A 26131-nucleotide genomic window follows, 5' to 3' on the forward strand; every position below is an offset into this window, starting at 1 on the left:
GGGCAACATAGTGAGACCTTGTCCTCAAAGAAATAAGAAGAAATAGTTAAAATGGTAAATTTTATTAAAGCCACAATTTAAAAAAAAATACATTATTGTGACAATTGAAGTCCGAACACCCACTGTAGATTAGATAATAATATTGTATCAATGTTCAATTTCCTGAACTTGATAAATGTAATTTGGTTATGAGAAAATGTCTTTGTTCTTAAATACATGTTCAAAGTACTCAAGGTAAAAGTGGATAAAATGGTTCAGGGAAAAAATGAGCCAACGCATGTGGTAATGTAGAGATTACTGATTAATTTCTAAATTGGCTCTGAGCATGCTGGAAACCAGAGGGAGATGAGTTAATTTCACTTCTAGTTTTTCATCCTTACACAGGTAAATTAATGTAGATCAATTTCTCTTGTTGGACTTACAGGACAGTTCCAGTTCTCCAATTTCTATCTAGGACATGGTGATGAACTTGTTTACCAGTTCAAAAATCTTCCTTCCAATAGCAGGATTTCTGGGGTAGAGTTTAAGCCTTTTTAAGACCCTCTGGCCTAAGCTCCAGTGGACATTTAAGCTGCCCCTCCAGAAATTTGCTTTTTAAAGAGCTCTTTGGCAGTTCCTACTTTGAGGGTGTGGGTGATAATGTCTCTACCTTTTGGGAATCTCACCCCTCATTTCAAATTCATGGTAGGAATCACTTTGCCTGAGAAAATGAGGCCTGGATCTCTATTGTCCCGCTTTGTTTTTCTCTGCAGAACCATTATAAAGTGAATGCCTGGCCTGCCCTGCTTTAGGCCAGCAATGCATATCACTGCTGGGTGCTGAGAACACAATCTGGGGTGTAATCTTGGGGGAATGACCTCTAGAACTTTCTTTTCTGGACTATTTTCATCATCTGAAAGATGGAGGAGTCTCTTCTTTCATTCCAGTAGTAGGTATTTTTTGAGCATCTACTATGTGCCAAGCCCTGTTTGGTGTCAGGGACACAGCAGTGAATAAGATAGATGACTGGTCTGCATTTACGTTGCTCAGAATCTAATGAGGGAGGCTTACCTTATATGAAGAGTCACTGAAAGACATTGCAAAGGAGAAAAATGCTAGGAAGGAGAGTAGGGGGCTGTCAACAAGTGTAATGCAGATAAACCCATCTGGTGGAGGGAAGGTAAGCCGACTGAGTAGTTAGCCTCTGTCCAGCCTTAGGAAAGGAGCGATTGAGGGGGAAGCCCTGGGGTCTTGGGCATGTCACCCCTACCTTCTCCCTCTACTCTGCAGGTCAGCATAACTCGGTAATCATTTCCTGGCCTGCAGCCAGGGTTATCAGCATGCTGTGTATATGGACTTCGTGAAGCTTGGAGGCTGAGGGCCCTGACCAGAGGATATAAGAACAGGTTTGGACAAGAAGAACCCATCCCCTCTATGTTTATCTCAAAACGATAGAGCAGGCTGAGTCTGGACCCAGAGCAAATCCAGGAAGTAGAATCCAGGAAGCAGAGAGATGAGTCAAGAATGACACTAAGGTTTTGGGCTTCATTCCATGCTATACCATCTGCCCCATTTGACAGTGAAGGAAGCAGATGCCCAGAGAAGGGAAGACACCTGTCTGAGGTCACACAGCAGGTTAATAGGAGAATGAGAACAGAACCTAGGCCGCTGATCTTTTCACCTTAACCATCTTATCCTCCTCAGAAGTCAAGCCTGAGCTTCCAAAAATAAAGGAACCCAGGTCCAGGAAAACTTGCTGTTTTGTCTGAGGGTGAGGGGTGAGATAATGATGAGTCAGGGTTTCAGGGAAACAAACATTTACTTATTACCTAATGTGGGGGTAGATGTGGTCCCTGCTCTCAGGAAGCTCAAAGTGTGAATGAATTAAAGTCAATGTGACCAAGCGCGGTGGCTCATGCCTATATTCCCAGCACTTTGGGAGGCTGAGGCAGGCAGATCACCTGAGGTCAGGAGTTCAAGACCAGCCTGGTCAACATGGTGAAACCCCGTCTCTACTAAAAAATACAAAAATTAGCGAGGTGTGGTGGTGGGCACCTGTGATCCCAGCTACTCAGGAGGCTGAGGCAGGAGAATCGCTTGAATCCAGGAGGTGGAGGTTGCAGTGAGCCGAGATCGCGCCACTGCACTCCAGCCTGGGCTATACAGTGAGACTTCGTCTCAAAAATAAATAAATAAATAAATAAAATACACACAACAACAACAAAATAAAGTCAATGTTACTTCATTTCATGAACAACATCAAATTCGGAGCGGGCTATGGGGTATTCTCCAAGGGGCAAAAACAGGTGATGTTCAACAGAGTGAGGCATGGCATCTCTTTCAAGGGCCAGGATGGAAAAAGAAATCAGTGGATTCAGTTCTGGACCCCACGTCAAAAGCCACAAAGACAAATCACAGACTTTGATTTGCAGTGAATCCTCTTCTCACGAGGGCCACTGTGCAGCATCCAATAATAATAGCTACTACTATGATAACTAACAAGCTTTCATTCATTTGATGTCTTGTCTGGAGAAACGGGGATAAAACAGTATCCACAGACATAGAGACTGTTGCAGAATGAAGGAGGGATTTCCCGTTTTCTTCTTCTTCTTCTTTTTTTCTGATGAGGTCTCACTATGTTGCTCAGGCTGTTCTTGAACTCCTGGGCTCAAATTATATTCCCGCTCGGCTTCCCAGAGTTCTAGGATTACAGGCCTGAGCCACCATGCCTGGCATCTGGTCTTCTATTAACTACCACTGTGCCAGGCATGGTGGCTCTGACCTGATCATTTTACTCTGACCTGATCATGTCACTGAAAACCCTGCAAAGGCTCCAATTGCTGAAGGTGTGGATGCTCTGATTCCTGTCTTCTTCACCAGAGTCTGCCTTCCTCTCCAGCGGTGTGCTCTAGTCACATGGGCCTCCCCTCCATTCCTTGTCCAAGCCATGCTCCTTGTGCCTCAGGACCAGAGCAAGTGCTGTTCCCAAATCCCAGAACACATTTCCCTCACCCCTTAGCCTGCTGCTTACTTAACCACTGCATCCCATCATATCTCTGCATGAGCATTACTTCTTTTCTTTTTCTTTTCTTTCTTTTTTTTTTTTTTTTTTTTTTGAGACTGTCTCACTCTGTCACCCAGGCTGGAGTGCAGTGGCAGGATCTTGGCTCACTGCAAACTCTGCCTCCCAGGTTCAAGTGATTCTCCTGCCTCAGCAGGGATTACAGGAGCATGCCACCATGTCCTGCTAATTTTTTTTTTTTTTTTTGAGATGGCATTTTGCTGTCGCCCAGGCTGGAGTGCAGTGGCACAATCTTGGCTCACTGCAACCTCTGCTTCCCAAGTTCAAGCAATTCTCCCACTTCAGCCTCCCAAGTAACTAGGATTACAGGCACCCACTGTCATGCCCAGCTAATTTTTGTATTTTTGTAGAGACAGGGTTTCACCATGTTGGCTAGGCTTGTCTTGAACTCCTGACCTCAAGTGATCTGCCGCCTCGGCCTCCCAAAACGTGACTTACTTCTTCAGTAAAGTTTTCTCAGGCCCCATGACCTAATTAATTTTCATTTTATAATACCCTGTTCTCATCATAGCATTTAATACCATTGTAGGCCGGGCGTGGTGGCTCACGCCTGTAATCCCAGCACTTTGGGAGGCCGAGGCGGGAGGATCACAAGGTCAGGAGTTTGGCCCAGCCTGATCAACATGGAGAAACCCCATCTCTACTAAAAATAGAAAATTAGCCAGGAGTGGTGACATGTCTGCAATCCCAGCTACTCGGGAGGCTGAGGCAGGAGAATCACTTGAACCCGGGAGGCAGAGGTTACGGTGAGCCAAGACCAAACCACTGCACTCCAGCCTAGGGGACAGAATGAGATTCTGTCTCAGAAAAAAAAGTACAACTGTAATCTTACAACTATTTGTGAGATAAATTTGATGAATGTCTGTTTCCCCTACCTAGTTGTAAGCTCTGAGAGGGCAGTAAAAGGACTTTGTGTTTTTCTTCTCAGCTTTATTCCTTACCACAGTGCCTGGCACAGAGCTCAGTGAATTCAATAATTCAATAAATGTGCACAGCCTGGCCAGGTGCGGTGGCTCACGCCTATAATCCCAACACTTTGGGAGGCCAAGGCGGGCGGATCACCTGAGGTCGGGAGTTTGAGACCAGCCAGACCAACATAGAGAAATGCTGTCTCTGCTAAAAATTCAAAATTAGCCAGGCTTGGTGGTGCATGCCTGTAATCCCAGCTACTTGGGAGACTGAGGCAGGAGAATCACTTGAACCTGGGAGGTGGAGGTTGAGGTGAGCTGAGATCATGCCATTGCACTCCAGTCTGGGCAACAAAAGCGTAACTCCATCTCAAAAAAAATTAAAGAAATATGCACACCCCTCCTCCACCAATGACAGAAACAGGGAAGGAAATTCCGTGCTGGTTCTGCAGGGGATAGAGAGAGATGGATGACCTCCCTCCATCCCAATCCCCTTTGGGCCTTGTTTTTCCCGTGTGTGAAATGGAGATTAGACTCCTTCTTACTTCATAAGGGTGCTGTGAGAGTCAAAGTGTAATACACATAAAATGTTTAGCTCAAGTGCCTGAGCACATGGTAGGCTCTCAGTAGCTATTATGAAATTGCTTATTTAATAATAACTAATGAATGGCTGGGTGCGGTGGCTCACGCCTCTAATCCCAGCACTTTGGGAGGCCGAGGTGCATGGATCCAGCCAGGGCCAACATGGGGAAATCTCGTCTCTACTGAAAAATACAAAAATTAGCCGGGAATGGTGGCAGGTGCCTGTAGTCCTAGCTACTTGGGAGGCTGAGGCAGGAGAATCGCTTGAACCTGGGAGGCGGAGTTGCAGTGAGCTGAGATTGCGCCACTGCAGGCCAGCCTGGGTGACAGAGCAACACTCTCAATAATAATAATACTAATAAATAATGAATATGACCTGGCCAGGCTCTGTGTACTTGTCTAGCCAGGTACATTTAAGGAAAATATTTCAATGACCCATTTTGGGGTTTAAAAAAAGGAGAAAAGGAGTCTGGCTGTTCCTGTTGAAAATGAAAGGTGAGGAACCCACTTTGCAAATGAACGTGGCCTCTAATGGCACTACCATTAGGACTGAATACCTTACAATGGGGTTCTTTCACATACATGGGCTGTGCGAATCCCCACAGTCATTCTGGGAAGTAGGCATGGCTATTATTATTATTATTATTCCAATTAGACAAGGGAGATGCTTGAGGCTCGAACTCCTTAGCATAGCACACACAGAGTGGGGGTCACAGGGAGATGGGGGTGGAGTGGAGGATCTAGTCCTAGCTCTGCCAGCTGTAGCCCTCAGGCAAACCACTTCACTTTTCTGAACCTCATTTTCCTTGACTGTAAGGAGGGGCAGTAGATACTAGACACTAGAGGTGGACTGGGCTTGCCTGAGAGGCTGGGAGACGCAGGGACAGACAGGACTATTTGGCAGACACTGAGGATGGAAGGAGAACATTTATCCCTGCACCTGCCAAGAGCTGAGGCAGCCAGGAAAGCAGTGCAGCATATACTCATTAATAATAATAATATAGGCCGGGTGCGGTGGCCCACGCTTATAATCCCAACACTTTGGGAGGCCGAAGCAGGCAGATCACCTGAAATCGGGAGTCTGAGACTAGCCTGGCCAACATGGAGAAATCCCACCTCTACTAAAAAAAATAATAATAATAATGTAAAATTAGCCAGGCATGGTGGCACATGCCGGTAATCCCAGCTGCTCAAGAGGCTGAGGCAGGAGAATCGCTTGAACCCGGGAGGCGGAGGTTGCAGCGAACTGAGATTGCACCATTGCACTCCAGCCTGGGCAACAAGAGCAAAACTCCATCTCAAAAAAAAAAAAAAAAATTATTATTATATATATTATTTAACAAGCATTTTTATGGTATTTCCCATGTGGTAGGCACTGTTCAAAATGCCTTACATGTATTAACTCATAATTCTCAGGACAATCCTAGGAAGTAGGTAAAATTATCTCCATTTAAAGATGTGCTGAGGTAGTCTGAGGCGGGAGGATCATTTAGGGTCAGGAGTTCGAGACCAGCCTGGCCAACATGGTGAAACCCCGTCTCCACTAAAAAGACGAAAATTAGTCCGGTATGATGGCTGGCGCCTGCAATTCTAGCTACATGGGAGGCTGAGGAGGAAGAATCGCTTGAACCTGGGAGGCAGAGGTTGCAGTGAGCCAAGATCGCACCACTACATTCCAGCCTGGGCAACAGAGTGATACTTCTTCTCAAAAAAATAAAATAAAATAAAATAAAAATAAAGATGAAGAAATTGTGGCATAAATAGGTAATAACGCATGCTCACAAAAATTTCTACCATACAGTAAGTGTCTATTATGCAGCAGGCACTGTGCTAAGCACTCTATATTTGTTATTAAAAACCTGTAGCTGCTCTAAGAACTGAAAGGTGATAGTATAATTTAACAGAAATGTAAGTTAACTATAACATGGGTGTCAGCCCATCAGTGTGTTGATTTATTAGCATAAGAGTGTCTAGGATGAGGCCGGGCGCGGTGGCTCAAGCCTGTAATCCCAGCACTTTGGGAGGCCGAGGCGGGCGGATCACAAGGTCAGGAGATTGAGACCACAGTGAAACCCCGTCTCTACTAAAAATACAAAAAATTAGCCGGGCGCGGTGGCGGGCGCCTGTAGTCCCAGCTACTCAGGAGGCTGAGGCAGGAGAATGGCGGGAACCCGGGAGGCGGAGCTTGCAGTGAGCCGAGATCGCGCCACTGCACTCCAGCCTGGGCAACAGCGTGAGACTCCGTCTCAAAAAAAAAAAAAAAAAAGAGTGTCTAGGATGTAGATATGTACACGTGGCTTTTCTTTACAATGTTATTTTATTTTATTTTATTTTATTTTTTTGAGACGGAGTCTTGCTCTGTCACCCAGGCTGGAGTGCAGTGGCCGGATCTCAGCTCACTGCAAGCTCCGCCTCCCGGGTTCACGCCATTCTCCTGCCTCAGCCTCCCGAGTAGCTGGGACTACAGGCACCCGCCACTTCGCCCGGCTAGTTTTTTGTATTTTTTAGTAGAGACGGGGTTTCACTGTATTAGCCAGGATGGTCTCGATCTCCTGACCTCATGATCCGCCCGTCTCGGCCTCCCAAAGTGCTGGGATTACAGGCTTGAGCCACCGCGCCCGGCCTACAATGTTATTTTATTTTAGAGATGGGGTCACACTGTGTTGTCCAGGCTGGTCTCAAACTTTTGGGCTCAAGTGATACTCCCACCTTGGCCTCTCAAAGTGCTAGGATTCCAGGCAGGAGTCACTGTGCCTGACCCTTAATTTTTTGAAGAATAAATTTTTATTTAATATAATCTCTAATTTATAGAAGAGTTGTAAGACTAGTTAAGGAACTCCTGAATGTCTTTTAAACCACATTCCCTATTTGGTTCATATTTTGTCCTCTTTGCTTTAACAATCTCCCTGACTGATACATATATATATTATTTTTCTGAATTATTTAAGGGTCAATTGGTGACATTGTGCCTTTTTTGTTTTTGTTTTTGTTTTTCTTCGAGACAGGGTCTTGCTCTGTCGCCCAGGCTGTAGTGCAGTGGCAGGATCATGGCTCAGTTGTAGCCTTGATCTTCCAGGCTCAAGGGATCCTCCCACCTTAGTCTCCCGAGTAGCTGGGACTACAGGCACAGGCTACCATGCCTGGCTAATTTTTTTGATCTTTAGTAAAGATGGGCAACACTTTGTTGCCCAGGCTGCTTTTGAACTTAACTCAAAGGGTCCTCCTGCCTTGGCCTCTCAAAGTTCTGGAATTAGAGGCATGAGTCACCATGCCCAGCTGCCTCTTCTAAATAATTCAGTGTTCATTTCCTAAGAGCAAGGACACTCTCTTATCTATGTGTTGTTGCTTTAGGTGATGAAACAAATGGTCTGTAATCACAGAATTTGTATCCCCTTAATGAATATTCCTCACCTTCATGATTATAATAATTATGATCTGCTAAAATACAATTTTAAGTAAACACTGCAAGGTGACCATACAGTAGGTGCTCAGTCAAGGTTTGATCACACAGCTGACTCACTCTGTGTAATCCCTTCCTTCTCTGGGCCTCAGTCTCATCTGAAATGGGCCCCCAGTTCTCCTTGCCTCACATCCTCATGGGTGGCAGCGAGGCTTAGATGAGATGGTGAATTTGATCAATGCACTTTAAAAACTGTAAAGAAAGGCTGGATGGCAGTGGCCTGTAATCCCATCACTTTGGGAGATAAAGGCAGGTGGATCATGAGGTCAGGAGTTCCAGACCAGCCTGGCCAACATGATGAAAACCTGTCTCTAGTTAAAAACAAAAAACAAACAAAAACACACATGAAAATTAGCCAGGTGTGGTGGCACATGCCTATAATCCCAGCTACTCAGGAGGCTGAGGCAGGAGAATTGCTTGAACCTGGGAGGCGGAAGTTGCAGTGAGCTAACACCACTGCAGTCCAGCCTGGGTGGCAGACTCTGTATCAAAAAAAAAAATTAAAAAATTGTAAAGAAGTTCTGTGCCCTGGGGAGATATCAGGCCATTTTTCTACCCATTCTCCCAACATTCGTGCTTCTTCCCAAATGACGGGACTGAGACCACCTGCTCACCCAACCTTCTACTTTTTCTTCCTGGGTTTAGGTGGTCCAAGAAAATCCAGCCCTTTGGCTGGGCGCGGTGGCTCACGCCTGTAATCCCAGCACTTTGGGAAACCCTAGGTTAGGGTTCAGACACAAAGGCCCAGGAACCCTCCCCATAGATCTTTTTTTAATTTTTAATTTTAATTTTAATTTTTATTTTTTTGAAATGGAGTCTTGCTCTGTTGCCCAGGCTGGAGTGCAGTGGAGTGATTCGGCTCACTGCAACCTCTGCATCCCAGGTTCAAGCTATTCTCCTGCCTCAGCCTCCCAAGTAGCTGAGATTACAGGCGCCCGCCACTAGGCCCTGCTAATTTTTTGTATTTTTAGTAGAGACAGGGTTTCACCATGTTGGCCAGGCTGGTCTCGAACTCCTGACGTTGTGATTCGCCTGCCTCAGCCTCCTGAAGTGCTGGGATTACAGGCGTGAGCCACCATGCCCAGCTTCAGACCTGTTTATGTATGATGTTTTCTTTCCCATAATGATATGCCCCAGGCTGGGCATGGTGGCTCACGCCTGTAATCCCAGCACTTCGGGAGGCTGAGGCAGGCGAATCACAAGGTCAGGAGTTCAAGACCAGCCTGGCCAACATGGTGAAACCCCGTCTCTACTAAAAATACAAAAAGTTAGCCAGGCGTAGTGGCGGGCACCTGTAATCCAAGCTACTTGGGAGGCTGAGGCAGGAGATTGAACCCGGGAGGCAGAGGTTTCAGTGAGTGGAGATCGTGCCATTTCACCATTGCACTCCAGCCTGGGTGATAGATCGAGACTCTGTCTCAAAAAAAAAAAAAAAGATATGCCCCAGATGGTGGAGGCAAGCTACAGGCCCTCTCTCCAGAGACCCCGTTCTTCCTGCACCAATGGACTGGACACCAATTTGTATGTTTGTGCCATAAAGCCAAGGAGTCCTGCTGTTCATTCACAAGAGGCCCTGCTGGGCGCCAGGCAGGGCGCTGAACTGAGCCCATTTCTCTCTGGTATCTCCCTAGCCTCTCCCCAAGCTCTTAGGTAGAATGAGATCCAGTAAGTATAGACACTTTTGCAGCATCCAAAGAATTAACCCTTCACTCATTTACTCACCTGGTAAGAGATACAGGGAGAAAGCTGTGGAGTAAGGCAGCCAGAGCCCAGAAGGCAGGAAACCCATGCCCATTCATTCAACAAACTTGTATTGAGCTCCTTTCTGATGCATCCCCCATCCACTATAGCACACAGATGTGGTTTCTGCTCCCATGGTGTCTCTGTGTGTGTGTGTGTGTGTGTGTGTGTGTGTGTGTGTCGGGGGATGTAAACAGGAAAACAGATATGTAAAACAATTTCAGATCGCGGTAAGTGCTAGGAACAGAATGAAATAGGATAGGAGTGATGGACAGGGAAGACTTCATGTGGAGTAATCGGTAAAAGCCTCTCCAGAAAGTGACCTTGTGGGAGAAAACTGAGGGGTGAGAATCTGGTCCTGCAACGATCTGGGCAAGGAATGTCCAGTTGTAGGGAACAGTGAGGTCAAAGCTACCGTCACAAGGAAACGCTTGGTGTATTGAGGAGCAGCAGAGAAGTTGGAGTGAAGACAGAGAGGGGTTAAGGTAGTAGATTCCTTGAAGGGTAGGCAGGGGAGGCTCCTATGGGGGCTTGTAGGCGATATAGATCATTCATTTGTTCATTCATTCATTCAACACATATTTATTGAGCATCTACTGAGATCCTGTCCTTAGTTTACTGCGTGAAGACAGACCACAAGAAGGTAAACAAGCAAATATGTAAGTCCCAGGTCAGATAAATTTTAGGAAGCGCTGTTTTCCAGTGGTTCAACGGTCATCTCAGGGCAGAGGTGGGGAGACCTGCTGAAGGCTGCTTCTCCCTCAGTCTGTCCATGCCTGCAGGGTCTGGAACCCAGGTAGCCAGAGACCCGCTGGTCTTTCCCCTCCCCTGTCCTCCCCTCCCTTCAAGATGGCTGACAAAGGCCGGGCTGGGTGGAAGGAAGGGAGGAAGGGCGAGGCAGAGGGTCCAAAGCAGGATGACAGGCAGGGGCACCGCGGCGCCCCGGTGGCACTGCGGCTGGAGGTGGGGGTTAAAGCGGAGACTCTGGTGCTGTGTGACGAAGTGGGGGCCCTGCCCTCTCTGAGCCCCCGCCTCCAGGCCTGTGCGTGTCTCCGTTCGGGTTGAAGGGAGCCCGGGAAAAGAGGCTCCAGAAGGAGTCTGGTTTTGGACGTCTGACCCCACCCCTCCCGCTTAGGGTCCCCCAGGGTGATTTTACTGGCCCGGGGTTGGCGGGGGCAGGGGGCCAGGGGGCGGAGCCCGCAGAGAGGGGCGGAGGGGAGGCTCCGAGCGATTTCAAATTTCCCTCGTCCCCGCCCCCCGGTCCCCCCGCGCCCGGGCCGAGATCTGAGTGGCTGCGGCGGGGGCGCCCCTGGGCGGGGGCGGGGCGAGGGCCGGGCCGGGGCTACAAGGGGAGTCGGCACCGCCCCCTCCCCACCCACTCCCGCTGCCCCGTCCGGCCCGCGCCGCTTCCTCGCAACAGCCGCTCCCGGCTCCGCGGCCGCAGCCCGCGTGGACGCTCCGAGCGCCCCCCGACGGACAGGACCGGCTACCTGGCGGTCGGGCGAGCGGGCGGCCGCGCCCGGCCGGCAGCGCTGGGGTTAAGTGGCCCAAGTAAACCTAGCTCGGCGATCGGCGCCGGAGATTCGCGAGCCCAGCGCCCTGCACGGCCGCCCGCCGGCCTCCCGCCAGCTAGCCCCGACCCGCGGCTCCGCCGCCCAGCCGCGCCCGAGCCAGCCCTGCGGCAGGTGAGCGCCCCGGGGCCCCGGGGAGGCTCGGCAGCCGCCGGCTTCGAGGGCTGCTAGGGGAGGGGACGGCGGGGGGCTTCCTAAGCTGCCGGGGAGAGAACCTCTCCAGGACCTCCCGAGGAGGGGCTCCCGCCGGGCTGGGTTGGCGGGGTGAGGAAACGCCCACGGACCCTGCTTGGGGTGGAACGGGGTCCGCGGGTGGGACGCGGGGGACATACATCTGACGGGACCGGAGATACGAGAGGAAGGGACGCGTCTGCTGCCTCCAGGAGCCCGAAGAGGAGAGAAGCTTGCTTTCAGGGAGGGGGACACGCTGGCTTCCCGGGGTCCAGACTCGAGGGGGAGGAGGTGTCCGTCGAGAGCATGAACAGGGGCTTTGCTCATGGGCAGGGGGTGTACTCACTTGGCCTCGGCCTTGGGATAAGTTAAGGAGCGGAGGAGGTGAGGAGGGGTTTCTGCCATGCAGGTGGGCGTCCGCCTCTTGCAACTGGGATGTGGGGCTTCAGGCGAGGCGCTGTCCCTTCCCCCGACCCCAACTTTAGGAAAGAGCTCGTGAGTGTGGGCTTAGACTCGGGCGGGCTGGGGTGTGCACGCGTGTAGGGGATGGAGGCAGAGGGCGACCTCCCGGGGTGCTCCCGAGCTGAGCCACCAAGCGCGGGGCGCAGCGGGGCGCCCTCTCCCTGTGCACATCTGGCTCGGGAGGAGCCGGCCGGAGGGACTGCACCTCCCTGCCCCGGCCACGCCGCCTACCCTGGGGTCTTACATTCCATTCTTAGCCTATCTCCTGGGTGCGGCTGGCCCCACTTCCCAGACTCGCACACTGAGGCCACAAAACCTCTAGCACAAGCTCCTGGAAGATAAGCTTCCCGGCTCGTGGTTGCATGGGGAGGGGTTATTGAGCCCCACTTTACCGGGGAGCAAGTGGAAGCAGAGAAAGACCTAACAAGCTGTAAGACTGCGCTGCCCTTGGGCCCTGGCTCCCCGCTGGAGGATCTCACCTGTGGATGGAGTTCTGAGCCTAGTTCTTGCCAGCGCCTCCAGCCTTCCCTGCTCCCTTTTTCTCCCTGGTCTAGGAGAGAGGCTCGCTGGGCCCCCGTGTTTCCACCCTCCCCCGAAGCTGGGAAGTGTTTAAAGGGAATTAAGGACAGAGTATGAACTTTGAGCTGCCTCCTGAGTTCTGGATGCGGTGGGTTTTGGCGAATGGGGGGCAGTTTTTGGGAGACAGCTATTATCTCCTCTACCAGGCCTGCTGGGGCTTCTTGTTAACCCACTTTGGAAACGCCAGGTGCGGACTTGATTTTTCCAGAGTTGAGATGATGGTACTTAGTTTATAGGGTTGGTATACAGTAAGCACTCAATACATGTTTGCCATTGTTGGAATCACTAGCTAGCACACAGGCTAAGCAAGCTTCCTTCCCTAGGGAAGCATAAGTCTTAGTTCTTCAGCATGTGTTTAAACCCTGTCTCACCAAGTTCATTGCTCTCCGTGCCTTCATTATTACATCTGAATTAGCAACAGTCCTACTGATAGGGTTGTGTAAGGATGAAACCAGTCTTATGCGTGAATTAACCTTTTCAGCCCTTGATCTTCCTCAGATGTTTATGTGTAATAGCCTCTACCACATTGGGCCTGGGTAAAGACACAGTGGGATAGTGCCTGTGTAGGGTCAGCACATGATGAGTGTTGATGTCTGTACTTAATAACCAATAGCCTCTCGTTTTAGGGTGGCCATTCCTGAGATTTGGGGATGGAGAAAGGCACCCCTGCCAGCCTCTCCTTTTCCTGCCTTCACGAAGGTGGTCAGTTTCTTTCTCAACTCTGAAAGCTTTTCCCAATCATTGTCCACGATTAAGGAGTTGGCAGGAAGAACCGCCTTTGTTCCCTTTTGAAGGGAGTCTTGGTTTTGTTTTATGGGTTGGGGCCGTTTTTAAAGCCCTCCCGGCCAAGCATGGGGGCCTACTGCAAAGGTGTAATTGCAGAACTAAGTGAGATCCTTTACCTTTTGCCATTGGGGTGGAGAGTGCTGAGACAAAGGGACAAGGGCCGGGGCCAGTGGCATCCTGCTCTTAAAGTTGTAGACATAACCCCCACCCCTTGCAGAGGATGGGGGGAGGGGAAGACGGTATCTGGGAGCTGCAGGGGTCTAAGGGAGGAGCAAGGGAGGTGGGGTTGGGGAGGCTGCTTCCTTCCCTTCCTCCAGCCACGTGGGGCCTGTGATCCAGAGGCGCCTGTCCTCCCTCATTATTGCAGCCCCATGGACCTGCTTCCAGTGGGGGCTTGGGCGAGTTCTAAAGGGAAAACTTACCTTGGGATTCCTTTTCCTAGACCAAGTCATGCCAGCTGCCTCACCTCCAGACTCAGACGCCTTTTCCAGTTTCAGCTAAATGTGAAATTTTTCAGAAGTACAAGGTTGTGCTGTCTCCAAGCACCAGTCCTTAGCTCAGGCACATACTACTAATTGAGTGGAGTTTTTTTCTTTTAAATCATGAATTTTCAGAATGATTTCCAGTTTCATGGTGGACCAGGACTGGTGAAGTGTGGATTTCATTTCATGTGCAGGCCACTCTCTTTGTAAACAGAGACTGAGCAGACATATCTCCCCTTTTGTTGGGGGGGCTCATATTCTCACTGGGACCCTTTTATGGGTGATAGAACTGAGGCTCTGGAAGATACAGGAAGATTACATCTTGGTGGTGAGCATTTCCTTTCTCTCTTTTTATTTTTGAGCCAGTCTCACGTTGCCACCTAGGCTGGAGTGCGGTGTTATGATCTTGGCCCACTGCAACCTCCGCCTCCCGGGTTCAAGCCATTCTCCTGCCTCAATCTTCCGAGTAGCTGGAATTACAGGCGCACACCACCACGCCTGGCTAGTTTTTGTATTTTCAGTTGAAATGGGGTTTCATCATGTAGGCAAGGCTGGTCTCAAACTCCTGACCTCAAGTGATTCACCCTTTTCGGCTTCCCAAAATGTTGGGATTACAGGTGTGAGCTGTTACACCCGGCTGCTTTTTATTTATTTACTTATTTACATTTTTTAATTTTTTTTTTTTTTTTTTGATACGAGCCTTACTCTGTCGCCCAGACTGGAGTGCAGTGGCACGAACTCCACTCACTGCAAGCTCCACCCCCCGGTTGCACGCCATTCTCCTGCCTCAGCCTCCCGAGTCCTGGGACTACAGGTGCCTGCCACCACGCCCGGCTATTTTTTTTGTATTTTAAGTAGACACAGGTTTTTTTTTTTGTTTTTTTTTTTTTTTGACACAGGGTTTCACTGTGTTCACCAGGATGGTCGCCACGTAGATTACAGGCGTGAGCCACTGGGCCCAGCCATGCTTTTAAAATATATATATATATTTAGGCTGGGTGTGGTGCCTCACCCATAATCCCAGCACACTGGGAGACTGAGGCTGGCGGATCACTTAAGGCCAGGAGTTCAAGACCAGCCTGGCCAACATGGCGAAACCGTGACTCTACAAAAAATACAAAAAGTAGCCAGGCGTGGTTGTGCGTGCCTGTAATCCTTGCTACTCGGAGGCTGAGGCACGAGAATTGCTTGAACCTAGGAGGCAGAGGTTGCAGTGAGCCGAGATCCTGCCACTGTTCTCCAGCCTGGGTGACAGAGCAAGACCCTGTCTCAAAAAAAAAAAAAAAAAAAGCAAAAAAAAAATTGTGTGTGTGTGTGTGTGTGTATATGTATATGTATCTGTATATATACACACACACATATATATAGATATGCTTACATTTTTTTTTTATAAGGACGTGGTCTCGCTATGTTGCCAAGGCTAGCCTTGAAAGCCTGTGTTCTAGGATCCTTCTGTCTCAGCCTTCCGAAGGCTTGGGATTACAGGTGTGAGCTACCATATATGGCCTCTAAGTCACTTTTCACTCAGATATTTTCATTCTTTCAAACAAAATAGTACAGGTATGACCTCTGCTCTAGTTTATTTTTTATTTACTTATTTATATTTTGAGACAGACTCGCTCTGTTGCCCAGGCTGGAGCACAGTGGCACGATTTCGGCTCACTGCAACCTCTGTCTCCTGGGTTCAAGCAATCCTTTTTTTTTTTTTTTTTTTTGAGACGGAGTCTCGCTCTGTAGCCCAGGCTGGAGTGCAGTGGCCGGATCTCAGCTCACTGCAAGCTCCGCCTCCTGGGTTCACGCCATTCTCCGGCCTCAGCCTCCCGAGTAGCTGGGACTACAGGCGCCTGCCACCTCGCCCGGCTAGTTTTTTGTATTTCTTAGTAGAGACGGGGTTTCACCGTGTTAGCCAGGATGGTCTCGATCTCCTGACCTCGTGATCCGCCCGTCTCGGCCTCCCAAAGTGCTGGGATTACAGGCTTGAGCCACCGCGCCCGGCCAAGGGTTCAAGCAATTCTTATGCTTCAACCTCCCGAGTAGCTGGGACTACAGGCATGTGCCACCATGCCTGGCCAATTTTTGTATGTTTTGTAAAGATGGGGTTTCACCTCATTGCCCAAGCTAGTCTCCTGGGCTCAAGCAATCTATCTTCCTCAGCCTCCCAAAGTGCTGGGATTATGGACATGAGCCAACACACCCAAATTCAATTTTTATTTTATTATTTTTATTTTTTGAGATGGAGTTTCACTCTTGTCGCCCAGGCTGGAGTGCAATGGCGTGATCTTGGCTCACTGCAACTTCCACCTCCTGGGTTCAAGTGATACTCCTGCATCAGCCTCCCAAGTAGCTGGGACTATAGGCGTGCGCCACCACGCCCGGCTAATTTTTTATTTTTTTTAGTAGAGACGGGGTTTCTCCATGTTGGTCAGGCTGGTCTCGAACTCCTGACCTCAGGTGAACTGCCCACCTCAGCCTCCCTCCCATAGAGCTGGGATTATAGGCGTGAGCCACCGTGCCTGGCCCAAATTCAATTTTTAATGGTGTCTTTGTCTTGTTTTATGGCTACAACATCATTTATCTGCCTGAGAATATTGCAGGGTTTAGTGTTCCCTCGTGTTCCCTCCAATATTAAGGGATACTCTGTTTTCCAGTACCTGCCCTAGAGGTCTGGCTACAGGGCCAGGGGACTGGCGAGGTCTCAGTCTGGCATCTGTTCCTCCACTTGTCCCAGTCTGTAACCTCTTGTGTGTGTTTTTTTTTTTTTTTAATTATTTCTTTTGAGACAATTCTTGCATTGTCACCCAGGCTGGAGTGCAGTGGTGCGATCATAGCTCACTGCAGCCTTGAACCCCTGGGCTTATTCCAGGATCCTCCCACTTCAGTCTCCTGAGTAGCTGGGACCTTAGCCACGTGCCACCATGCCCATCTAATTTTTTTTTTTTTTTTTTTTTTTTGAGACAGAGTCTGTTGCCCAGGCTGGAGTACAGTGTCACGATCTCAGCTCACTGCAAGCTTCACCTCCTGGGTTCACGCCATTCTCCTGCCTCAGCCTACTGAGTAGCTGGGACTACAGGCCCCCGCCACCATGCCCAGCTAACTTTTTGTGTTTTTAGTAGAGATAGGGTTTCACCGTAGCCAGGATGGTCTCAATCTCCTGACCTCGTTATCCACCCTCGGCCTCCCAAAGTGCTGGGATTACAGGCGTGAGCCACGGCACCCAGCCCATGCCCATCTAATTTTAAAATTTTTTTGTAGAAACATTAAAGTCTCACTGTGTTGCCCCAGCTGGTCTCAAACCCCTGGGCTCAAGCAGTCCTGCCTCGGTCTCCCAAAGTGCTGGGACTACAGGTGTGAGCCTCTGCGCCCAGCTGTCTTGTGTTCTTGACCAGAGCCTCAGCCTGTGTGGCTGAAGAAGAGTGGTTGTCTCTGGAGCAGCAGGCTGAGGGAGGGGACTTGGGAGTCAAGGGTCTAACTCTCCTGCAGAAGTACTGATGCGTTTGTAGGGTGTTCCCTGCAGCCAGTACAGTGATGGGCCCTGGCAGCATGGCAACATGGCTCACTGTGTTGCTTAGGCTGGAGTGCAGTGGTGCAATCACAGCTCACTGCAGCCTTGAACTCCTGGGTCGAGCCATCCTCCCACCTCAGTCACCTCCTGAGTAGCTATAGGTGAGAGCCACCAGGCTTGGCTAATTTAAATTTTTTTTTTTTTTGGAGATGGAGTTTCGCTCTTGTTGTCCAGGCTAGAGTGCAATGGCGGGATCTCAGTTCACCGCAACCCCCGCCTGCCAGGTTCAAGTGATTCTCCTGCCTCGGCATCCTGAGTAGCTGGGATTACAGGCATGTACCACCATTCCTGGCTAATTTTGTTTTTTTTAGTAGAGATGGTGTTTCTCCATGTTGGTCAGACTGGTCTCGAATTCCCCACCTCAGGTGATCCACCCACCTCAGCTTCTCAAAGTGCTGGGATTACAGGTGTGAGCCACTGTGCCCAGCTAATTTTAAAGTGATTTTTAATGGAGAGTCTCTTGCTGTGTTGCCCAGGCTGGTCTCAAATTCCTAGGCTCAAGTGTAATCCCCAAGTGCTGGGATTATAGGTGTGAGCCACCGTGCCTGGTCCCTTGTCTGCCTTTGATTCCTAATTACTATCAGGCTTCCTGAAGCCTAGTAGAACTCATATCTGAATGGATACAGGAGGCTCTGGAGATGGGAATGGGGAGGCACTAACTAGGGTCCCACTGAGCCAGCTACAGGCACCCCCTCTTTTGTGAAAAGGTGGTTGTGATGAAGACTTAAGTGTTCATTATGTTCCAGGCAAGCCATTTTCTCTGACTCGGAGTTGTTCGGCACCATGGGTAAGGAAGCCCTAACCTGACGATGGCACTTGAGGAAGAGCCTCAAGCTTAGGCACTGGCTTTCCCAAGTCTTTGGGTGAATTTGCAAACCTCATCTGTCCTCATGTTGCCCTAGGATGTTACATGCTGAGCTGTAAGCAGGATGCTGAATTAGGGGAACTGCTCAGTACTAGATATGACTGTTACTATGACCACACAACTAGCAAGGAGTAGAACTGTGTTAAAACACTGTTGCAGATTTATTTTCCAAAACCTCTGCCGGCACCTGACTGAGTCCACAGAACTGGCAGGACACACAAGATGTGCTGGGTTAAGACGCTCTAGTGCTTTCTGTGGGTGCAGCTGACTGTTTTGCAGGCCTGCTTCTTGACTGTTGAGGCGGGCAGATCTGAGCCCCCACGAGGTAATTGTGGACAGTTTTTGAAAAGTGGTTTTTATGTTAGATCATGGGCTTCTTTTAAAGCCATTTGTATATATGCAGTTCCCTTATCTGTAGGCCTTATTTTGATATTTTTTTTCCTTTTTGAGATTTGTTTTCTGTCCTTGCAGTACTGCTTTTTCCAGAATGTCATATAAATGGAATCATACATTATTATTATTATTATTTTTGAGACAGCATCTCACTGTCGCCCAGGCTGGAGTACAGTGGCATGATCTGGCACGCTGGAACTTCCGCCTCCTGGATTCAAGTGGGAGCCATACATTATATAGCCCTTTGAGTCTGGGTTGTTTTACTTAGTGTGAGATATTTGAGACTTATTTGTGTTGTGACATGCACTAGCAGTTATTTCTTACTTTAAAAAAATTTTTTTGAGACAGGGTCTCTGGAGTTCAGTACTGCAGTCACAGCTCACTGTAACCTCAACTCCAATGCTCCAGTGGTCCTCCCACCGCAGCCCTCACTTCCCAGTAGCTTCAACTACAGGCACTTGTGTACCACTATACCTAGTTAATTAAAAAAAAATTTTTTTTGTGAGACAGTCTTGCTTTGTCACTCAGGCTAGAGTGCAATGGTGTGATCTCAGCTCACTGCAACCTCCAACTCCTGGGTTCAAACGATTCTTCTGCATCAGCCTCCTGCGTAGCTGGAATTACAGGTGCCCGCCACCTCATCAGGCTAGTTTTTTGTGATTTTTTTTTTTTTTTCTTTTTTCTTCTGAGATAGTTTTTCGCTCTTGCTGCCCAGGCTGAAGTGCAATGGCGTGATCTCAGCTTACTGCAACCTCTGCCTCCCAGGTTCAAGTGATTCTCCTGCCTCAGTCTCCCAAGTAGCTGGGATTACAGGCATGTGCCACCATGCCCGGCTAATTTTTTTTAGTAGAGACGGGGTTTCTCCATGTCGATCAGGCTGGTCTTCAACTCCCGACCTCAGGTGATTTGCCTACCTCGGTCTCCCAAAGTGATGGGATTATAGGCGTAAGCCACCATGCCCGGCCTAGTTTTCGTATTTTTTATTTTAATAGAGATGGGGTTTCACCACGTTGGCCAGGCTGGTCTCGAACTCCTGACCTCAAACGATCTGCCCACCTCGGCCTCACAAAGTGCTGGAATTACAGGCTTGAGACACCGTACTTGGCCTTACATTTTTTTTTTTTTTTTTTTGAGACGGAGTTTCGCTCTTTGTTGCCCAGGCTGGAGTGCAATGGTGTAATCTTGGCTCACTGCAACCTCCGCCTCCTGGGTTCAAGTGATGTTCCTACCTCAGCCTCCCAAGTAGCTGGGATTACAGGCATGTGCCACCACGCCCGGCTAATTTTGTATTTTTAGTGGAGACGGGGGTTTCTCCATGTTGGTCAGGCTGGTCTCGAACTCCTGACTTCAGGTGATCCACCCACCTAGGCCTCCCAAAGTGCTGGGATTACAGGCATGAACCACTGTGCCCAGCCTAAATTTTTTTTTTTTTTTTTTTTGTAGTGTTGGGGTCTCACTTTGTTGCCTAGGCTGATCTTGAACTCCTGGGCTCAAGCAATCCTCCTGCCTAGGCTTCCCGACATTGCTGGGATTACAGGCATAAGCCACTGTACCTGGCATCTTTTTTTTTTTGATATGAATATAACATGCCTAGCTTTTCTTTGTGTTGTGATTTTTATCTTTTTTTTTTTTTTTTTTAATTTTTATCTTTTCAATACATAATGTACAAGGACTTATTTTCTGGTTATGATAGAAATAATTTATTTGAAAGTCTGTCCATGTTGAAACAACTAAAAATGCTGTGCCTTTATCTGTGGGTAGAAGAACTAAGCTCCCTTAAAGAAATCTAGAGAGCAGAAGAGAACAGGAAATGAGAGACCACAAACTAAAGGGAGAAAAAGAACTTTTCAATAAGGCTTGCAGGCTTGCTCTAGCAGTCTTAGTGATTACAAATAGTAGCAATGGCCTAGAGCAGTGGCTCACACTTGTAATCCCCGCACTTTGGGAGGCTGAGGCGGGCGGATTGCCTGAGGTCGGGAGTTCAAGACCAGCCTGGCCAGCGTGGTGAAACCCCATCTCTACTAAAAATATAAAAATTAGCCGGGCGTGGTGGCATGCGCCTGTAATCCCAAGGAAGCTGAGGCAGGAGAATCGCTTGAACCCAGGAGGTGGAGGTTGCAGTGACCCGAGGTCATGCCATTGCACTCCAGCCTGGGCAACAGAACAAGACTCCATCTCAAAAAAAAAAAAAAAAAAAGAATGGCAAAGGATAAATACCAAACAGAAAACTGAGCCTCCAAACATACTACATATATATTGGAAGTTCAAATAAGAGGTAGAGTTGGGATGTATTCATAGGTGTCTGGCTCTACTTGTGGGCAAAAATAATTAGGTCCTTACCTCATACCATATACAAATAATCAAATAATTATGTTGATGAAACCTGAATGGACTAATTCAAATAAGTGTTTCTTAGGCGAGTTACGTGTTTTCTGATTATAAAAGTTACATAGGCTTGCCGGGCATGGTGGCTCGTGCCTGTAATCCCAGCACTTTGGGAGGCTGAGGCGGGTGGATCACCTGAGGTCGGGAATTCAAGACCAGCCTGGCTAACATGGAGAAACCCCGTCTCTACTAAAAATGCAAAATTAACCAGGTGTGGTGGCTCATTCCTGTAATCCCAGCTACTATGGAGGTTGAGGCAGGAGAATCGCTTGAACCCGGGAGGTGGAGGTTGCAGTGAGTCGAGATTGCACCATTGCACTCCAGCCTGGGAAACAAGAGCGAACCTGTCTCAAAAAAGAAAAAAGTTACATGGGCTTAAGGTAGTTACCCCAAACCTTCCTTCTGAGTATGAATTTTTAGAGTTAGAGAAGAAATGCTGGAGGTAAATGGCTTAAACATTAATAATTGATATTGTATTATGCAGGTTTTTTGTTTTCACTTTACATAACTTTGTCTAACAATAAGTACTGCACTCTTTGCCCCCTATTGTGGAAGTAGGTAATTTAGTTAACCAGTCCTCTTGACTGATTTGATTGCAGTGTTTGCTGTGACAAACAGGACTGCAGCGACCCCCTTGCACAGAGGCCTGCTCGAGAGCTTTGAACTGGGTGGTTTCTGAGCAGTAGAATCCTGTGTAGCAGGATATAGATGTTAGGCATTTTAGATGACACAGTCAAGATTACTATCCCAAAGACTGAACCAGTATCCCTGCTGTGTAGGTGTTTAGGCTTAAGATGACTAAATACTGTGTAGATATGTAGACTCAAGATTTAAGACGTTCTTAGTTGAAGCCACAGGTGCAGCCCACTGTGAGGGACGGGCTAAGGTTGAGGGGGTCTCTTTCCAGAACATTGACCTCCTTTGCCCTCTTGGGAGGGGACAGAGGGTCCTAGGCTCTGATTTTGCCAAGGGGTAGGTGGCCACAGGAATTGGGCATGGCAGTGCCTAGGATTCTGCTCCTATGCTGCCCCTCATTCTCTGAATTACCATTGACCACTCCCTGGGGCTGCCACACCCTTCAAGGGGTTCTCGAAGTGGATATAGGGGAAGGGGCTGGGTGCTTGTGTTTTTTAGACTCTAAAGTTACTGTCATATCTTTTCAGATCTTTATGGTCCCAGGTTTTTTTTTCCTGTTACTTATCTAAAAGGTAATGACATGATTTTATTCCAATGCACTGACAAACATCTGAGTGTATTTTGGTGTCATGAACAGCCTGCAGATAGCCACTTGTCTGGTTTTTCCCTGTTTGGACACACACTTTTTTTTTTTGAGACGGAGCCTGTACTGTTGCCCAGGCTGGAGAGCAGTGACTCACTGCGACCTCCGCTTCCCGGGTTCAAGCGATTCTCCTGCCTCAGCCTCCCGAGTAACTGGGACTATAGGTGTGTGCCACTACGCCTGGTTAATTTTTTTGTATGTACACACTCTTCTGATAATTCTGCTTACTCTGCCAAGGGCCCAGCTTCTACTGTAGGATGACAATGGTACATGTACTCATGAGCTAGAGGCATTGAGCAATTCCCCAAATGCATCCCGAATTGTGGAGGGTGATGGGGTGGATACTTCTTGATTGGCCTTGTGGGGTGGTGCTGGGGTGGGCAGCAAGATGGCACCTGAGAATAAGTGACTTCAGGTGTCATCTATGTAGGTGTCCTTGGTACCAACTTCCCAGTGAATCAGGTGGGTTACTTTATTTCACAGATTATAAAACTGGGGTTTGAGAAAAATATTGGGTTTTTTTTTTTTTTGAGAACAGGGCCTAGAGTGCATGGCGTGACGATAGCTTACCGCACCCTCAACCTCCGAGGCTTAGGTGATCGTTCCCCATCACCTTCTGAGGACCTGGGACTACAGGCGAGTAGCTAGGACGACAGGGGCATGCCAACACATTCAGCTAATTTAAAAAAATATTTTAATAGAGAAGAGGTCTTGCTGTGTTGCCCAGGCTGGCGTTCAACTCCTGAGCCCAAGCTGAAGCCTCGACCTTCTAAAGTGGTGGGATTACAGGCATGAGCCACTGTGCCCAACAGCGTTTTTTTTTTTTTACTGCTTTCCTGTAAATCTGATGTTTTCTGGAATTTAGGGTAAGTTCCTTATCAGACAAAAACACAGTACTGGGACCTTGTGTTCTGTCATGTGTTCTGCTGCCACCGGTGTGGACAGCCTGTGTCTGGCCCCCTTTCCTTTGGATGTGCTGTCCCTGCTGCCTGGATCCTTCCCCCTCTCTACTTCACCTAGGTGTGGTGTCCCTCCCTCGGCTTAACTTTTACAGCCTACTTACTGCATTGTTTTATGGTGTCTTTTTTTTCTTTTTTTTTTTTTTGAGATGGAGTCTCGCTGTGTCACCCAGGCTGGAGTGCAGTGGCATGATCTCGCTTACTGCAAGCTCTGCCTCCTGGGTTCACGCCATTCTCCTGCCTCAGCCTCCCGAGTAGCTGGGACTACAGGTGTGTGCCACCACGCCCAGCTAATTTTTTGTATTTTTAGTAGAGATGGGGTTTCACTGTGTTAGCAGGGATGGTCTCAATCTCCTGACCCTGTGATCCGCCCACCTTGGCCTCCCAAAGTGCTGGGATTACGGGCCTGAGCCACTGCACCCGGCCTTTTTTTTTCTTTTTTAGATTCAAGGAGTACATGTGCTTGTTTGTTGCATGGGTATATTACTTACTGGTGGGGATTGGGCTTCTGGTATATCCATTACCCAAATACTGAACGTTGTACCTGATAGGTGGTTTTTCAACCCTTGCTGCTTCCCATCCTCCCGTCTTTTTGGGGTCTCCCATGTCTTGTCTTGTCTTTTTTGTTTTCTTTGCTTTTTTCTTTTCTTTTTTGAAATGGAGTCTCCCCCTTGTTGCCCAGGCTGGAGTATAGTGGCACGATCTCAACGTCACTGCAACCTGCTCACTGCAATCTCCACCTCCCGGGTTCAAGTGATTCTCCTGCCCAGCCTCCTGAGTAGCTGGGATTACATGCGCCTGCCACCACGCCCAGCTAATTTTTTTTGTGTGTTTTTAGTAGAGACGGGGTTTCACCATGTTAATCAGGCTGGTCTTGAACTCCTGGCCTCAAGTGATCCGCCCGCCTCGGCCTCCCAAAGTGCTGGGATTACAGGCTTGAGCTACCACACCTGGCCCTAGATTTCTCTAACATAGGCTGTGGAGGTGGAATTTTTATTTATTTTTTCTTTAAATTGATACTCTCCACTGAATGAAGGATTTTAGTTTTTAATTTTTTACTGCACCCCGGGGTTGGGGCAGATACCAAAGTGACCCCCCTTCCTGCATTGTGAGGTTTAATTAATGCAATTAACATTTACGAAGTGCTGTGAAACAGCTCTGCTGCTGGTGTCAGCCTGGAGGAAATGAGTGACATCAGTTCTCAGCATTATTGCTGGGTTGGGGCGAGTCCCTGAGCCTCCTCTTGAGTCTAATTGGGGGTGCCACCTACCCCTCTGTCTGCCACATTGCATTTGAGTACATCTGACCTGGTTCAGTCGGGGCACAGGCACCCTGCTGCACTAATGAGGAAGGCCCCTGGGGGAGAACCTTGTGGGTGGGCCCACCCAGTGCTGCTGCCCACCCCGAATCACACGCTGGACCCCAGCCTCTGGGAAAGGGTCAGAGTTCACCTCTCATCACAAGGTTAGGCAGCCACCTCCTGTGAAGGGAAACTCTCAGCTGGTGTATCATGTCCCAGCCACGAAGCTCCCTTCATCCCTGGAATGGGTGATGCATTGTTCCTAACTTCTGTAATTCTTGTCTGTCTCGGTTATGACAGTTCCAGGCACGTGCCTTGGACTGCCTGGGCATGAGATTTGGCACTGCCTCTTCTCTGTGTGACTTAACTCATCCGAGCCTGTTGAAGGCAGGGGGATAATAAGACCTGCCGCAGGATGGGGTGGGGTTTAGTTAAAAGAGGTGGCAGACAGGCTCGGTGCGGCAGCTTACACCTGTAATCCCAGGGTAAGGCGGGTGGATCACCTGAGGTCAGGAGTTTGAGACCAGCCTGGCCAACATGGCGAAACCCCGTCTCTACTGAAAATACAAAAATTAGCCAGGCATGGTGGTGCAAGCCTGTAATCCCAGCTACTCAGGAGGCTGAGGCGGGAGAATTGCTTGAACCGGGGAGGTGGAGGTTGCAGTGAGCTGAGATCACCCCACTGCACTCCAGCCCAGGTGACAGAGTGAGACGTGATCTTAAAAAAGAAAAGAAATAAAAATCCATGGTGGTAGAGACAGTGTTCAGCCTATAGTGAGTAGGGCCCTGGGAACTGTTAGCTACTTGATGTTACAGTGGCAGAGTGGGATGGCGCAGTTCTAAATCCAGCATGTCCGCCACTCTGGATAGGTCATGTTAGATAAAGCAGTTGGCTTGTGATGGGGGCCATGTTATCTGGAAATGCCAGCCTTGAATCATGAAGTCAGTGAGATACGTAGAAAGAGGTGGGAGAGATTCGTATCCACCAGTACACACCTGATGCTAATTTAATTTCTCTTGTCCTGATTCTAAGAACATGTAGTTAAATTTGTATGTTATTTACCTTCCCTGTATATTGATCAAGGAGGTAGTATGTCAGTCTTTGTCTCGGGTTTCTCCGTCTGCAAAACAGGAATAACAGTACTCACCACATTTAAAGATTAAATGAGTTAAGATGGGTAAAGCCAAAACAGTGCCTGACAAATAGTAAGCACTGAAAAAAAGATGACCTTATTATTAGGGGGGATTCTTATGTATTTATGTATGTGGGAGGAAAGGCCTGGGAGAGAAGCTTTTATTCCTGGATTTTGAGCTGTGGGTGTTGAGGTCTGAGAAAGGAAGCAGGAGGTGTAGGGAGTCGGGAGGGCTTCCAGGCTAAGAGAACACAGCAGCACATGCCTCAAGGCTAGATTGTCTTGGCCTGCGTGTAGACTAAAGCGGGGTGGGGGAGGAACTGAGCTGGGCATCTTTTTTTTTTTTTTTTATTTTTTGAGACGGAGTCTGTTGCCGGGGCTGGAGGGCTGGAGTGCAGTGGCCAGATCTCAGCTCACTGCAAGCTCGGCCTCCCGGGTTTACGCCATTCTCCT

At 48.7% G+C, this 26131-nt stretch overlaps 1 protein-coding gene across 6 annotated transcripts in view; it reads left to right on the forward strand.

Moving 5' to 3' along the window:
- Positions 1-11328: 11328 nt before the first annotated feature.
- DNMT3B (DNA methyltransferase 3 beta) overlaps positions 11329-26131 on the forward strand; it is a 48774-nt gene continuing 33971 nt past the window's right edge. For all 6 annotated transcript variants that reach the window (XR_012419240.1, XR_012419241.1, XM_045362745.2 and 3 more), the window contains exon 1: positions 11329-11436. The gene's annotated coding sequence lies outside the window, so the exon portion shown is untranslated. The remainder of the gene's footprint in view (positions 11437-26131) is intronic.

This window comes from Macaca fascicularis, chromosome 10, assembly GCF_037993035.2.
Source record: "Macaca fascicularis isolate 582-1 chromosome 10, T2T-MFA8v1.1".
Taxonomy (NCBI): Eukaryota; Metazoa; Chordata; class Mammalia; order Primates; family Cercopithecidae; genus Macaca; species Macaca fascicularis.